Consider the following 14,084-nt stretch of genomic DNA (forward strand, 5'->3'; position numbering starts at 1 on the left):
TGTGCAAAATGGAAAAGTAACGATTTGTTAACTTCCCGAAGTGTTCTCTCGAGGCTGTTAGTCCAGGACCATGTGCTCTGTGACAATGGAGCTGCATGTTCAAGCCAGCCTGCGAAAGGCTGGCGCACGCTGTACCACCTGTTGGGGATCCCTAATTCATGTCGACACATTAAAGGCCCTGAGAAGTCCTGTTGTGACTTAGTGACTGAGCATTTCCAGACTCTATGCCCATGTGTTCTAGGACCTGTGACCATCCCGGGGGACTGAGGCCCCGCAGAGCACAGTTTGGGAGGTGTGTACTAGATGGTGTGCCCAGGTCCACTTCAGGACAAGGTATGGACACTACAGGGTGTTTGCGGCTGGCACACAGACAAGGCCACACTTCTTGCGCTAACCATTTTATAGAGGCAGGGGTCTGAGCTAAGCCACCGACAATCCTTTGTGACAAAAGCAGAAAGTGAATGGGGCATCACACAGCTCGCAAATAGAGCACAGAAGAGGGAACAGGTAATGGGCCAGGCTGGAGATCCGAGTTCCAAATGCAGTACTATGCTCACTGCTGGCCACTGGGCAGGGGACCTCATCCTGCTGACCTTTGCTTTCATCGTCTGCAAAACAGGGATAATGCTATTTTCAGGGCTGTTGTTAAGATTCAGTGGGGCAGTGCAAGGAGAGGCAGATGACCAACTGTAAAGTCCTGTACTGGCATTTGCTATGTACATCCTTATTTCCCTGCCTTCACTCCAGGAGGGTGTGGTCATGTCCAACTGACCACAAGCCACTGCAGATGCCCTCAGTTAGGACGGCTGGATGGGTGGGTGGCTGGACAGGTGGATGAGTCCCTACCAAGAGCCAGAATCAACAATGGCTGACTGAATAGGTATGAATGAATGGATAAACCAGTTCTAACAAGCTCAACTCTCCCATTTCTCAGTCCTCAACTGGTAGAAGCAGCCAATTAGGAAGTACACCCCCCCCCCACACACACACACACAGAGTAAGAAGGGAGAAGAAGGAGGTAGTGGGCTACTAGAGGCCAGTCTTTGGACAGCAGATTGAAGGGTCAGGGAGAGAAGAACCCGAAACCCGGAAAGGCAGAAACTATTGCTGAACAGGCGCGGGAGCTGAGGGGTCCCAGCACTCCCAGCAAAGCAGCCAGTGTTCCCAAAGGCCATCCCTGAGAGGTTAACCGTATCAGCACTGTGCAGAGAAAGGAAACGTGGATCCTTTTCACAAAGGTTTCCAACCAAAACAATTAAAGAGCTGTTTTTAAAGGGGATAGGGAGCAGAAGGAAGGTTTAGGGGCACTAGCCTTAGCTGCCTGGAAAAATACTTCAGACATTTTTATACCAACTTATCGGCATAGTCATGTACAAGACACATTTTAAAAGTGCCTCCTGTGTGCCAGGCAAGCGCTGTTAGGTGGGACAGGGGCACAAGGCCTCTCCAGACAGCATCACGTGTTGAAGACTGGATAAATGAAGTGTCAGGTCAGTCGGTCACTTGAGGACAGAGAAGAAAGTGTTGGAGAGAAAAGCCACAGATACGAAGCTTGGAGGATGCAGGTAAATCACTATATGACCTTAGGTAAGTCACCTTCCTTCTCTGAGCCTCCATCTTCCCATCTATAAAGTGGGCTGATAATAAAAATCACGAAAACACTACATTGCACCAGGCACTGGATCAGACCTTACCTCACCAAATGTGCACAGATAGTGAGACAGCTGCTGCTAACTATCTGTTATGGGGAATGATTGTCCCCTTCACAGATGAGCGAACTGAAGCTCAGCTGGTTACCCACTGGCCTGAGGGCAGAGAGTAGGTGCGAGCCAGAATTTAACCCCAGGCTTGTCTGGTTCCAGAGCTCACCCTCTCCTTGCCCTCCCAAACAAGTCCCACACTGCCTCTCACAGATTGCTGCGAGGGTTCGGTGACATAATGGATATCAAAGCACTTTATAAAAGGTAAACTATTATGTGTCCAAAGCCAACAAGAAAGGAGTCTTGATTCCTCCATGAAACCAGAACTGAAGTTCACAGGGGCATTCAGAACTGGCCTCGGCCCAGAGCTCTGGGGTTCTTGATCCCTCCACCTCCTGCATTCCTTGGCCAACTGCTTCCCAGGGAGAGTGAGCCGGCTGTCCCAGAGCCCCCACTAACCCCCTCCCAGACCAGAAACTTCTCGCTGGTAGCCACCTGGCTCTCCTGTGGCCCACCCCTGCTGAGGGGCCAGACAACACAAAGGGCAGAGGTGCCATGGGGACTCCCCACTCCCCACTGGCAGGCCGGGAGACCTCCAGCCTTACCTCTCTGATTACCGGGTTTCCCACCCACAGAATTAAAGCAGAGGAATTAAAGTAGACTTCCCGTGAGAAGAGAGCTACTTCAACGAGGGACCCAACTGACCTTGAGCGGGACGAGTGTAGCTGGGTGGGTAGGAGGGGATTCAGGCTCTCAAAATCCCTTGTCTGCGGAGGCAGGTGCTTGCACTCAGCCCACCAGAAATCCCGACTCACCGCCTGCCCGTGGGGTCCCAGGTCTGAGAGGTGGACCCAACTCCTACCACCACGGGTCAGCAGGACACTAATCTGCCAGCTTCCCAGCTTGGCTGGAGTCCAGGTCGGGGAGAGGTAGAAGAAATATCTTCCAGCTAAACCACATACATCTTCACTGGAGAGTCTGGGCCATGGGGCACTGACATCCTCACAGGCCTACCGGGGCCCAGAGAGGTTGCTACCTGGCTTTAGGTCACACAGCATGATAGGAGTCAAGCGGATGTTGGGACCCAGGCCTTCCAGCCCCCGGCTCTCTCCACTGCCCCAGAGTCATCCCTTTGGAGCAGGGATCAAGCACAGAGAGGAAGAGCAGTGTGAACAGCCAAGATGATGTACCCACCCCCATACCACGCTGGTCGGGAGGTGCTGGCCATTGACGGCTGGGCCCCCAGGCCCCATGGTGAAAGGCAGCTCCCAATGGCTCCATTCCCTGCCTCACTCACATCAGTACTGACGGGGTACTTGGGGCTTGGTCTGCCTCTGCAGAGCCCTCAACAAGAGGAAGGAGGTTGTGGTTGCAGCATAACAGATTTAAGTTAGACATAAGAAAGACCTTCCTAAGATGGCATTAAAAATGAACAGTGCGCAGAGAAAGAGAGCAGAATAAGGGTGGTTGTGAAGTCTCCTCTAATTTACAAGGTGCTGCCTCATCCATTATATCATTTTAGCTTCCAAACAGACCCAGAAGATAAGTAGTGTTGCCCTCACTTTACAGATGAGCAACTGACGCTCAGAGAGGTTAAGTGACTTGCCCAATGTCTTCAAAGCTCTGCTCAAAAGAGGCAGAGCTGGGCTTCAGAGCCAAGACTGACTTGGAAGCCCGCACACCTCCCTTCTCAGGAAGGCCTCTGAGGATCGACGCGCTACCACAACCACCACGGGCATCTCACAGCTTCTCCTCAGACGCCCAGGGGTGAGTGCTGGAGATGCCAGAGTATTCCTGTCAGGGAGAGGAGGGGGCACTCAGTGGTGGCCAGCGATAAAGAAAGGGTTCTGGCCCTGACTGGTGTGGCTCAGGTGGTTGGCCATCATCCTGCAAAGTGAAAGGTCACCAGTTTGATCCCCAGTCAGGGCACATGCCTGGGTTGCAGGTTCGGTTTCCAGTTGGGGTGCATACAAGAGGCAACAGACTGATGTTTCCCTCTCTTTCTCCTTCCCTTCCTCTCCCTCTAAAAATAAATAAATAAAATCTTAAAAAAAAGGAAAGGTTCTGTGTCCTAGGCCTGCCCAGCTGCTCCCAAGACACTATGCTCGGGGGGCCTCACAGAGGCTTGACACACAACATGCCCCGCATCACATCCAGGCACCCATCACGGGCCCTGTCGTGTCGGCCCAGCAACACGTGCATGACCTGCCTGGCCCCACACTCCCCTTGCCTGGCCTTCACAGGCTCCTGGGGGCCACATGAGCTCAGGGCAACATGGCTCATTCTGGGGATCAGAGGCAGATGTGGGCCCAGGATGGATTCCCCTGAGCAGCTGATGGCCACCCAGCTCCAAGGAGAGCATGTAAGGTGGCTACACCAGGGCCGCTTTGGGCTGAAGCACCTGAGCTCACCTGACACCAGCTTACCCATGACCTTTGTCCCACTCTGGAGATAAGACTGTCCCTGGGAAGGCCACCTGGAAGCCACCTGCAGCCTGATGTGGGGGAGGAAGCATGGACCAAGACAGACCACGTGGGTCCCGGACTTCTCTGCAGCCCCAGGGTGGAGAAGCAGCCTGACCTCTCCAGCCACACTCAGCACATTGTGCGCCCCTGCCCCAGCCCTGTGAAGGCTTGTCTCCACTCCACAAGTGGGGAAATGGAGGGTCAGAGAAGCCAGGCTACTTGCCCAGTCAAAAGAACCGATAAGAAAGTGAGCTAAGATCAAACCCTGACCTGCCTGATTCCAGAGCACTGTTTTCTAGCACATCACTCTATCTCTGAGGACCTGCGGCACGCCCCACATGCTGCACACCCCATTCCCTGCCACAGCCCTAAGGCCATGCCCCCCTGGCCTCATGCTGACTCTTTCCCCTTCTGACAATGCAGTTTGGACCAGCCGAGGTCCTAGCCTACCTTCAAGGCTCATTTCAAACGTCCTCTTCTCCATGAAGCCTCTACTAGCTTTGCTTGTTGCCTCCTCATGACTGCCCGGCCTGCCCCATGAGGAAGAGAATTGGACTGTGCCCCGACCACTCCCCTCCTCCCCCAGCGTCCAGGGCTCCTCCAGGGCAGGGACAACCTGAGTCCTCTTCCTCCCAGCTCCTGGCACAGATGCAGGGGCAGAGCCTGGGGCCACCTAGTCCAACTGCTGTCTTTCATAGACAGGAAAGCTGCAGCTCATAGAATGAGAGGCCACTTTTCATAGGACGTGGTTTGCAGGAGAGGGCCGCAGGCAGGGGCTGGAGGACTGGCAGGTGAGTGTCCATAATGTGGCAAGGCTGTGCAAAACCGTCACAGCCTTGTTGCTAGGGCAGAATTTAGAAGGAGGGTGGTGGCAGTCCCCATCCTCTCACTAATGGTCCGGCCACTGTGCATTCTGGGCTCTCACTGTATTATTTGTGATGGTGGTGAAGGCTGTCATTTACTGCACACTTCCTGCTGCCCAGGCACCCTCCTAAGCACTTTATGTTGATTCACTCATTTAGCCTTTACCACAGCCCCGCTTTGTTATCTCCATTTCAAAGGTGAGGAAACCAAGGCACCGACAGATTAAGGGGCACACTGTGCAGTTCCCCAGCCATATTATGGCAGAATCAGGATTTCAGGCTGTTTTCAGAGCCTGTGTTCTAACCACTGCTCCACGCTGCTTGAACAAGAGGGACAGAGACACAGGTTGTTCAGGTGATCTGGCTGGAGAAAACTCAGAGCGAGGTCCTCAAAGGACCTGCGGGGGGTGGGTGGGGGTCTGAGCACCAATCTCAAAGGGGTACTTCTGGAGCAGCAGAGATGAAAAGATGGGGACCCCAGAACTCCACTCCCTGAGTAGAGTGAGGCGGTTGGAATGCTTTGGCTTGTCTTTGAGGTTGGGGCAGACGCCCCCTTCATAAGAGGTGTGCCCACGTAACAGTAGATGATCCTCAAACTGCATTCTAAGAGTGGGGGAGACCAGGGGATTCCACAGCTTTTGACTGACAGAGTAAGAAATATCTTCTGTTTGCCTTTCCAGATCCACTGTCCATCCTGCTTGGGGACCTGTTTGGAGGCTAATCTCAGTGGACTGCACCGGGCTCCATGCCACTGGCTTCTGGGTGGGTTCACCCAGTGGGAAGCCCCAGTGGGAGACTGGAGTAAGGAAGAAAGATAGTTGAGGTTTTATTACCCCAGTAGTTCTCCTGGGCTGACCGATTCCCTCTGCTGCAGACCACAGCCCCATCCATAGAGCCGGCCACTTCCTCCCTGTGCAGCTGCAGCCTGGGCCATAACTGCTCCCAGAGGCCGCCAGCCCCGGCACTGCACTCTCCTCTGCTCGTCTGCTGCACCCCTGCTGCCGGGCTGTTCACCCTGGGCTGATACACCTCTCTGGCTGGGCCAGTGCAGAGCGGACCGAGTATCAAGACTACCACCGACAGCCCTCAAACCTCCTCTAATGACAGTGTGCACGAAACAAGTGCTTACAGAAGGGCAGTTTGCAGGGGTGCGGGCCTCCACTGTCTCAGCCGAGGCCCGGCCCAACACGAGGAGCAGGTTGGGCACAGGGAGTAAGACCTGACCAGCGAAGGGAGGGCAGGGGCAGAGTTCAGTTCCTAATGAGGGTGATCAGACAGTTTCTGAGTGCTCACTACATGGCATATACTGAGCTTTTTTACACACCAAGCACTTCATTCACTTCTCAGAACAACCAAGGAAGTATATCTTATGTATGTGTTTTTCAGAAGAGAATACCGGTGCCAAAAAAGCTGCAATGAGTGGCCCAGGGTCATATTGCCAGTAAGAGACAAAGCCAGAACTCAAACACAAGTGTTTCTGCCTCCCAAACCCACCCTGGTAAGTACCTTGAAATCATTTTAGTGAACTGGCTTCCAACAAGACAGATGACTTAATTGGGGTCAGTTATTGGTGAGGGCCAGACAGAGGCCTCCAGTGTCTCCCAAGTCCCCTCCCCTAGATGAAAAAAAAATCCCTGTGGCATTCTTCAGTTCTCCCAGGTGGGATGGGGGGTGGGGGCCCAAGCGGGCGGTGCAGTTGAGTGTCCGGTTGGAAAAACAAGCAGATTCAGACAAGGCTTCATTGTTAAGGAGAGCCTAACGCTTTGGACATTAAAACAAAACCAAGCAAAACAAAATGCTTGCTGTCTTGTCTTATCTCTGAGAGAGAAGGGGAACAGGAGGGAGAAGCCCCAAGCCTGGGTGTTGCTCTCTCCCCTCACCAGCAGTCATCTCGGAGACCCCAGGCTCAGGTGGCCAGGGCGGGAAGATGAGCACTTGCGGGGGCGGGGAGGGGGGTGCCGGGGTGGGGTAAGTGTCCGGGTCTGAGTGCAGCTCAGTTCTGCCAGTCTGTGGCCTTCTACTGCACACTAGTGCTGTCTGTGTGCGGCCTTGTTTGGTCTCTACAGCCTCTTCAGAGACGGATTATTATTACTCCTATTTTCAGATGAGGACACGGAGACTCCAGAAGACACCCAAGGAAAGAGCAAAGAGCAGAGGAGTGTTGGAACCCAAGTGTCTTGGAGTGTAAAGTCTTTCCACTCCCCCATCTCTTCAGGCAGGGGGGTCCCAGGGAGAGCAGTGCCACAGGGTGGGGCGCAGCTGAAAGCCATGAGCTCCTCGTCACGGGCTGTGCAGGTCTCGTCCTGGGGAAGCTGGAGGAGGCCTGCCACACAGTGCAGCCAGTGGTGCTCATCCTTGACAGCCACAGGACCTCACCTGGGGCGCTTTAAAAAAATGACTGCTGCCTGGGTCTTGTCCAGAACTGTGCGGTGGGGCCCAGTATAGTTTCCTAAATGATTCTAATATGTGCGTGGAAGTTTGAGAGCCACGGGCACAGATGCCCACTAAAGCCTCTCCAACCTCACAAGCTGCCCCCCCCCACCTCTTGAAGGAGAGAACGGCTTTACTACTCTGACCCCATTTTACAGGAGGGGCAAAAACCACACAAAATAGAAGGGATGAGGTCATGTCCTCAAGGCCCCTCACCTAACCACGAGTGCAAGCAGCACCCTGACTTCAGGGTGCCTATGGGGTGACCTCCTTTAAGATACTTGGGGAGTCCTGGCACCCTTGTCAGTAGAAGAAAACTTTCCTTTGAGCCTCCTGGGTGGGAGGGTGAGAGAAATTCTTCATGGCTTTTACAAAAAATAGAGTCCTCTTATTCAAAGCTAAACAGCTGCAGGATTAATGCGGGAAGACCACCTCTGCTGGCGGGTGTGCCTTGGAAGCACAGCCTGTTTATTCTTTTCTGTAGGAGATTTGGTCCCAGGCCTGGGAAGAGCTGGGACACTCAGACCTCGGCTCACACTTCCTCCCCAACTGCCTTCTTGCCTTCCTTGTGCCCTTAAACAGAATGTCACAGATGGCGAGGCAGCGTGAGGCGGTGGAAAGAGGCCTGTGGAGCCTGGCAGGCCTGGGGTCTGCCCAAGCTCTGCCCTAGCAGGCCACCCTGAGATAGAGGCCATTCACCTCTGAGCTCATGCCCAGCACTGACCTCATGGCACTGCTAGGGTGTGTGCAGGTACATATGTGTGCGGGCGTTATGTTAAATGATACTTTCAAACTCGGCCCTGGGAGCACCAGCTCTAGGGAGGCCTTTCCTGACTTCCTTCTGCCCAGGACTGGGCAGCCTGAGCCCATGCCTTCCCTGCCACATTCTGTCACATTCTGTGTTGTCACTGTTTGTGTCCTTCCCACCTTACCAGGCCATTTCTTTCATTGCACAGAGCAGCAGCTCTTTACCTGGGATTCATTCCATACACCTTTCCCAAGCATCTATTCTCTTTCAGCCGCTCTGCTAGTGATGGGGATACAGCCAATAACAGCTGACCTGCACTGAGTGCTTATTAAGTGCTGGGTATTTTTCTGAGCACTTTACATGCATAATGCATTTAATCCTCAACACAGCCTTATGAAGTAGGGGCTATGATTGTCCCATTTTACAGATGGGGAAACTGAGGCTCATAGAGGTTAAATCATTTGCCCAAGTCACACGGCTAGTGTGTGCCTTTGGGCTGTGATCTGAGCATTACCCTTTACCATCATCCACAGGCATCAGTGGGAATGGCCCCGCCCCAGAAGCTCACTCTTCACCATTTGGAAGTTTTGTGTCTGTGCGTTCACTGTGTAATGTCTGTTTCCCTCCACAGACTAAAATCTCCAATCATGTTACATTTTGGATGAGAGAGAGAGAGAGAGAGAAAGAGAGAGAGAGAGAGCGCGCGCGCACGCGCGCACAAGCACGCGCGCAAATGAATGCCGCTTAAGGAAGGACTCACTCTGCCCCGCATCTGCTAACTGGGCCCAGATGGCTGCTCCCAAGTGGGTCATTCCTGCTGCCAGTCCCTGCACATCCCGCTCCCTGCCCTGATGCAGCTGGGAGCCTTCCTCGTCTCTCAACTGCCTGCTCACCAGAAAGGTGAGGGGACTCGCTGCTGTATAAATCCCAACTGACCCAGTGTCCTCCCGCAGACAGCAAAGTGCCCTCCTCTGTGACGTCCTCCCTGCCACCTGCCATACCTCCCTCCTGGCATAACTAGCTGGACTCTTCAATCAGCTTCCTACTGAGTCACTTGTTCACAAGGCTACCAAGAGGATGGGCAAGTGGACTCCTACACAACACTGTTATTACCAGCCCCATTTTATAAGTACAAAGGTTGAACGCCTTGCCCTGGGGGCAACTCGCACTGCCTCTCCTCCCCAGGGGGTCGCCACTTTGTGCCAGGCAAGCAGCTAGGCACTCTGGGGGGAGAGGAGGATTGGGGTGGCACAGTGTCTAATTCTGACTGGCTGGCAGGGAAAAGAGACCTACGCAGCCCCCATCCACAGACCACAGTGAGTGACAGCAGGCTAGGGATCTGCAGAGGTGGAGGGTGAGTTCCGCCTGCCTGGGAGGAGTCCTGCAAGCTTCTAGGAGGAGGCATCGTGGGGCCTGGCTGGATTCCTCACTGCTCCACTCCCACGACCACCATCGCAGAAGCAAGGGCACGCCTTGGCCTACAAAGCTCTGGTGTCCAGTGAGTACTTGCCACCGCCCTGGAGGCCGCGAAGGGAGGAGCAGTGGCTGCCCTGCCAGCTGCCCTGCCAATGACCCCACTGTGGCCAGGCCGGCCTGCCTCCAACACTGCCAACCTGGCCTGGCCCAGCTGGCTCCCAGCTCACAGGGTCCTCTCTGCCCAGCTAACGACCATGCTGCCAGCGGCCTAGGGCACCACCCTTCTTCAGGAAGGCGGCAGCTAACTGCAGAGCCTGCTGCCCCAGACAGCGGCCAGGCCAAGAATCACAGCCGCCCCGCACACCACATCCGCTGGCCCTGGTGCTGTGGTCTCCTCCCGTACCTTCCAGGGTCACAAAGGACACTGCAGAAGTTGGAGCTCCGGGAGCTCAGGCACCAGCCCTCTCACGTGTGGGAAAACAGAACCACAGAGCGGGGCTGACTGACACCGGGTCACACAACCAGCCAGCGCAGGGCCCAGGGCCCAGGGCCCTGAATGCCTGGCCACGGGCTCCTTCCTGGGCCCCAAGCTAAAGCCAGCACCGGCCTTCCTTAGCTTTAAAAAGAAGGCTCATTTCCAAGCTTTTTATGTGTAAGATATGCACTCAAGGTACTCGGGCCCAGTTGAGGAGACAGGGTATCTTCTAAAAGGTGTCAAGCTGTCTGTTTAGTCTCAGATAGGAGCACAGCCTCGACTCCTCGCTCCCCACTGTCCGGCTGTATGACCTTGAGCAAGACAATACACCTCTCTGAGCCCCAGTTACCTCCCAGAGTTGTGAATGGGAGTGTCTGTAAAAAGCACTTAGCAGTGTCTGGCTCATAATAATTACTCAGGGCTTTAGCTATGGTTAATATCAACATAGTATTATTAAGGAGTATGCGATTGCATTCTACAAATTGTAAAATGTGATGCAATGGTAGGTATTATTTATTACTATTACTGTGAAGTGTTAAAGAATCAGAGGGGGCGTGACAAGAGGGTTGGGTAATCCAGGAATGTTTCTTGGGTATTTTATTACCAGAGCTGGGCCTCAGCAGATGGGAAGGTGAGCGGAGAAGAGGCAGGGATGGCAGTTCTGACGGGAGGAACCCTACAAGCATATAAGCAGTGATGGGGCCACATGTGGTGTTTAGGAGACAGTGATGGGCAATGAGTCAGGGCTCCATGCAGTGGCTACAGTGGGCAAGGCCTTGAATACACAACAGAGGGGCCTGGTCTCCATCTTACAGGCAACAAAGAGCCACAAAGGGTTCTGAGCAGGCGCTCCATGGTGCTTTCTGAAATGTGAATTCTGACACTCAAGGCCCTCTACCATCTGGTCACCCACCCCTCTTCTCTGCACCCCTCACTGATCCCATAAACCCCAGAACCACCACCCCACAGTTCTACCCACTCCTCTGCTTTATTGCATTACTCCATCTCCCCTGCCCACCCCACGCTTCTTATTCACATGATGCACCCTTTCGCTAAGTATCTATGGTATCAAGTGCTTCACATATATGACCTCGCAATTACTCAGAACTACCCTAATTTTACAGAGGAGCAAATGGAGGCCTGGCAGGGTCAGGAGTCTTGTTCTAGTTTCACAGTGAGTAAGTGGCACAGCAAGGGTTCAACCTTAACCTGGTGTCAGGACCCCTGTTCTCTACAGCAAGTTGCCTCTGGCTCCAACCAGACACCTTCCAGCCTTCCAGGATTTCTCCAGTCCTCAAGGGCCTCTCTCTGCCACCTCTCATCACCCATTTGGAATCAGAGGCCCACAGCTTGACCCTAGCTCAGCTAGTGTGGTTTCCATGGGAGGGAACCATGGTTGATATTAGGTCGCTTTCTTCCTGTCCTGCCTCCCTACCCCTCACCCCCACTATATCCAAGACTTGTTACAGCACCAACAGGAACAACCCACCTCCTTTGGCGGCAGGCAGGGACTTCAGCAGCTCAGCTGGACACAGAGCAATTTCTCTGAGCCTTCCTCCCAGCGCAAGAGGACCCATAAATTATTTACTGCACCTTTGTGCCTAAGGGAGTCCAGACAAAGAGCCAGAGAGAATGAATATCAGCTGCCCCAACCCTGGCCCTGGGGTGAGGGGAGGCTTCAGAATCCATTGCCCCTTGCCAGAGTCCCCAAGTAGATTCTAGAGGGTATGAGAGCAGGAAGGTGGTGCAGGAGAGCTTGACCCACGCAGGAGTCCCAGCTGAACAAACCTAGGTCTGTGCGCCTGTGACAGTAGCCTGCATTCTAATCTAGGGCAAGTCTGAGAATTTTCCCAGATTTCCTGGTCAAAATTCCAGCTTCCTTTCCTTATACGGAAGGAAATAGATATTTTGCCAAGCACTGTATATTTATATCTCACTTAATCCTTACAACAACCACAAAAAGATGGAATTCTAATTTACAGAGCAGAAGCTGGGGCTCCCCGGAGTGAACTGGTTTATTCAATGCCACGTGGCCAGTGGGAGGCAGAACAAATTCACACCCACCTGGTCTGTCTCATCACTAAATACCTGTGCCGCTTAGCCTACCTGGTTATAAGCTAGTCCTCACACTGCCTTTTCCATCTGGGTAACTTCCAGGGCACTGGGTATGCAGTTGGCACTCAGTTCCTGAAGCAAATTCAAAGGCCCTGGGCAGGTGGTTTCACCTCTCAGAGCCTCAGTTTCCCACACAAGCTCATCATTAATAAGTCCAGTCGTGGCAAATACTCCCCAAAACAAAAACAAGCAAGCAAAAATCCTCTTTAGCACTTGACAGCCTGCCAGATATGATGGCCCCATTATCTGAATGGGTAACACAGCCCGCCTTGACCCCATTTTACAGGTGAGGCTGGGAGCCCTGTACGCATCTGAGAGGTCCCAGGCGGCTCCCCAACCCTGTTCTGCCTCAGTCCAGGTTCTTTCCATCACACCATAAAATGAGATCACAGGTGTGAAATTATCTCATCAAATAGCTTTGTTTAGAGGCAGGGACTATTATGAGAATTTTAATCTCCATGGATTGGGAGGAATCCCAAGCCCCCAGTTACCTTCTCTTGCAGTTCCCCTGACCTCTCCACCCTCCTCCACCTCTCAGGGGCTTTCCAAGGTGGTTTCCCCTAGACTCCAGGAAACGGGGCACAGCAGGGGTTAAAGAGTCCCAGCCAATGCCACAGGGCTCAAACCAAGGCCATGTCCCCTCCCCCACCGCACCCAGAACAAGAGCCCACAGAATCCATGCCAAGCCCTCTTTCACAACACCCCTCTCCCTGCAGTGCCCTGGGGGTGGGGAGGGGTGGGCAGTAGAAGGAACCCCTTCCTGGAAATCCGGACACCTGGGACCGTGCCCTCAGCCCTGGCAGCCCCAGCATTAAGACCTTGTGCAAGCCCTCCCCTCCTGGGTCAGAGGTGTCCTGCAGGTTCCTCTGCCCAGGAGAGACTAAGGTCAGATCTTTGGTCTGGAGCAATGGCTGTGAGGCTGCTGGGCCCCAGCACCAACCACAAACTCTCACAACGGCTTCATACGTGGTCACCCTAACCTCACATCAGGGGTGAGGAACACCCCAGCCACCCACCCAGAAGGTGCTAACTGGGGAGGAGGAGTGGATACCTTGAAGGATGTTTGGGAAGGTTTTCTCAAGTGTATTTGTGGCTCAACCACTCACTCACTGCTTTAGGGCCCGGGACAATTGGCACCCCCTATCCTAACACCCCCCCCCCATACACCCTGTCAGTAATGGGAACAATGTGAGCTGGCTGAGTGCTGAGGGGCCTCAGGATAGGCTCTGACTTGGGGACCTCTGCAGTGAGTTTCCCCAAAGCTAAGCACAGTCTCAGGACCTCGAGGGTGCCTTAGGGACCGTGGAGTCTGCGGAGGGCAGAGCGGCCAGTGCTCTCCATTCCTGGGCCCACAGGGAGGGGAGCTGTGGAAGTGGGAAGTTTCCCACCTCCACTCTGGGTCACTTTTCCTGGGAGGTGACATGGCCATGGAGTGGGAGGGAAGGAGGCCAGTAGGAGCTCCCTCCCCAGCCTCAGGATCAGCTCTAGGATGCCCCAGTAGCCCCACCTTGACCCCTTCCCCCACCTCCTTCCTGGTGGCTACCGGCGGCTTCCTTTCTTTTTCTCTTCACTTTCTGCCTCTTTCCCTCTCCAGCCTATCCCTCTTGCCAGTCTCACCCCCAGAGTGAAAGCAGTAGGGTCACTCAACCCCGTAGGGTCTCAGTTTCCCCGTCTGTAAGCGCTGGTAACAGTACACGACATCTTTTAGGTCACCGAGTATTAGTGAGCCTTAAAGAGGGACCACTTGAGCCAGGGCGGAGCGCGGACCCGCACACAAAGGGCGGTCAATAAGTGCCCGTTTTCTCCCTCCCCCCTCGCGTTCCCGCGCCCCCCTCCTAGTCAGTTCCAGCCTCAGCTTGTGCCCGGCACACG

The 14,084-nt window shown here is 54.1% G+C and overlaps 1 protein-coding gene across 1 annotated transcript in view; it reads right to left on the minus strand.

The window, feature by feature from the left end:
- GDPD5 (glycerophosphodiester phosphodiesterase domain containing 5) overlaps positions 1-14,084 on the minus strand; it is an 85,039-nt gene that overhangs the window by 70,152 nt on the left and 803 nt on the right. The window lies entirely within an intron of this gene.

The sequence above is a fragment of the Pteronotus mesoamericanus genome, unplaced genomic scaffold (genome assembly GCF_021234165.1).
Source record: "Pteronotus mesoamericanus isolate MK-2021 breed Mesoamerican mustached bat unplaced genomic scaffold, CSHL_Meso_final contig_33, whole genome shotgun sequence".
NCBI lineage: Eukaryota > Metazoa > Chordata > Mammalia > Chiroptera > Mormoopidae > Pteronotus > Pteronotus mesoamericanus.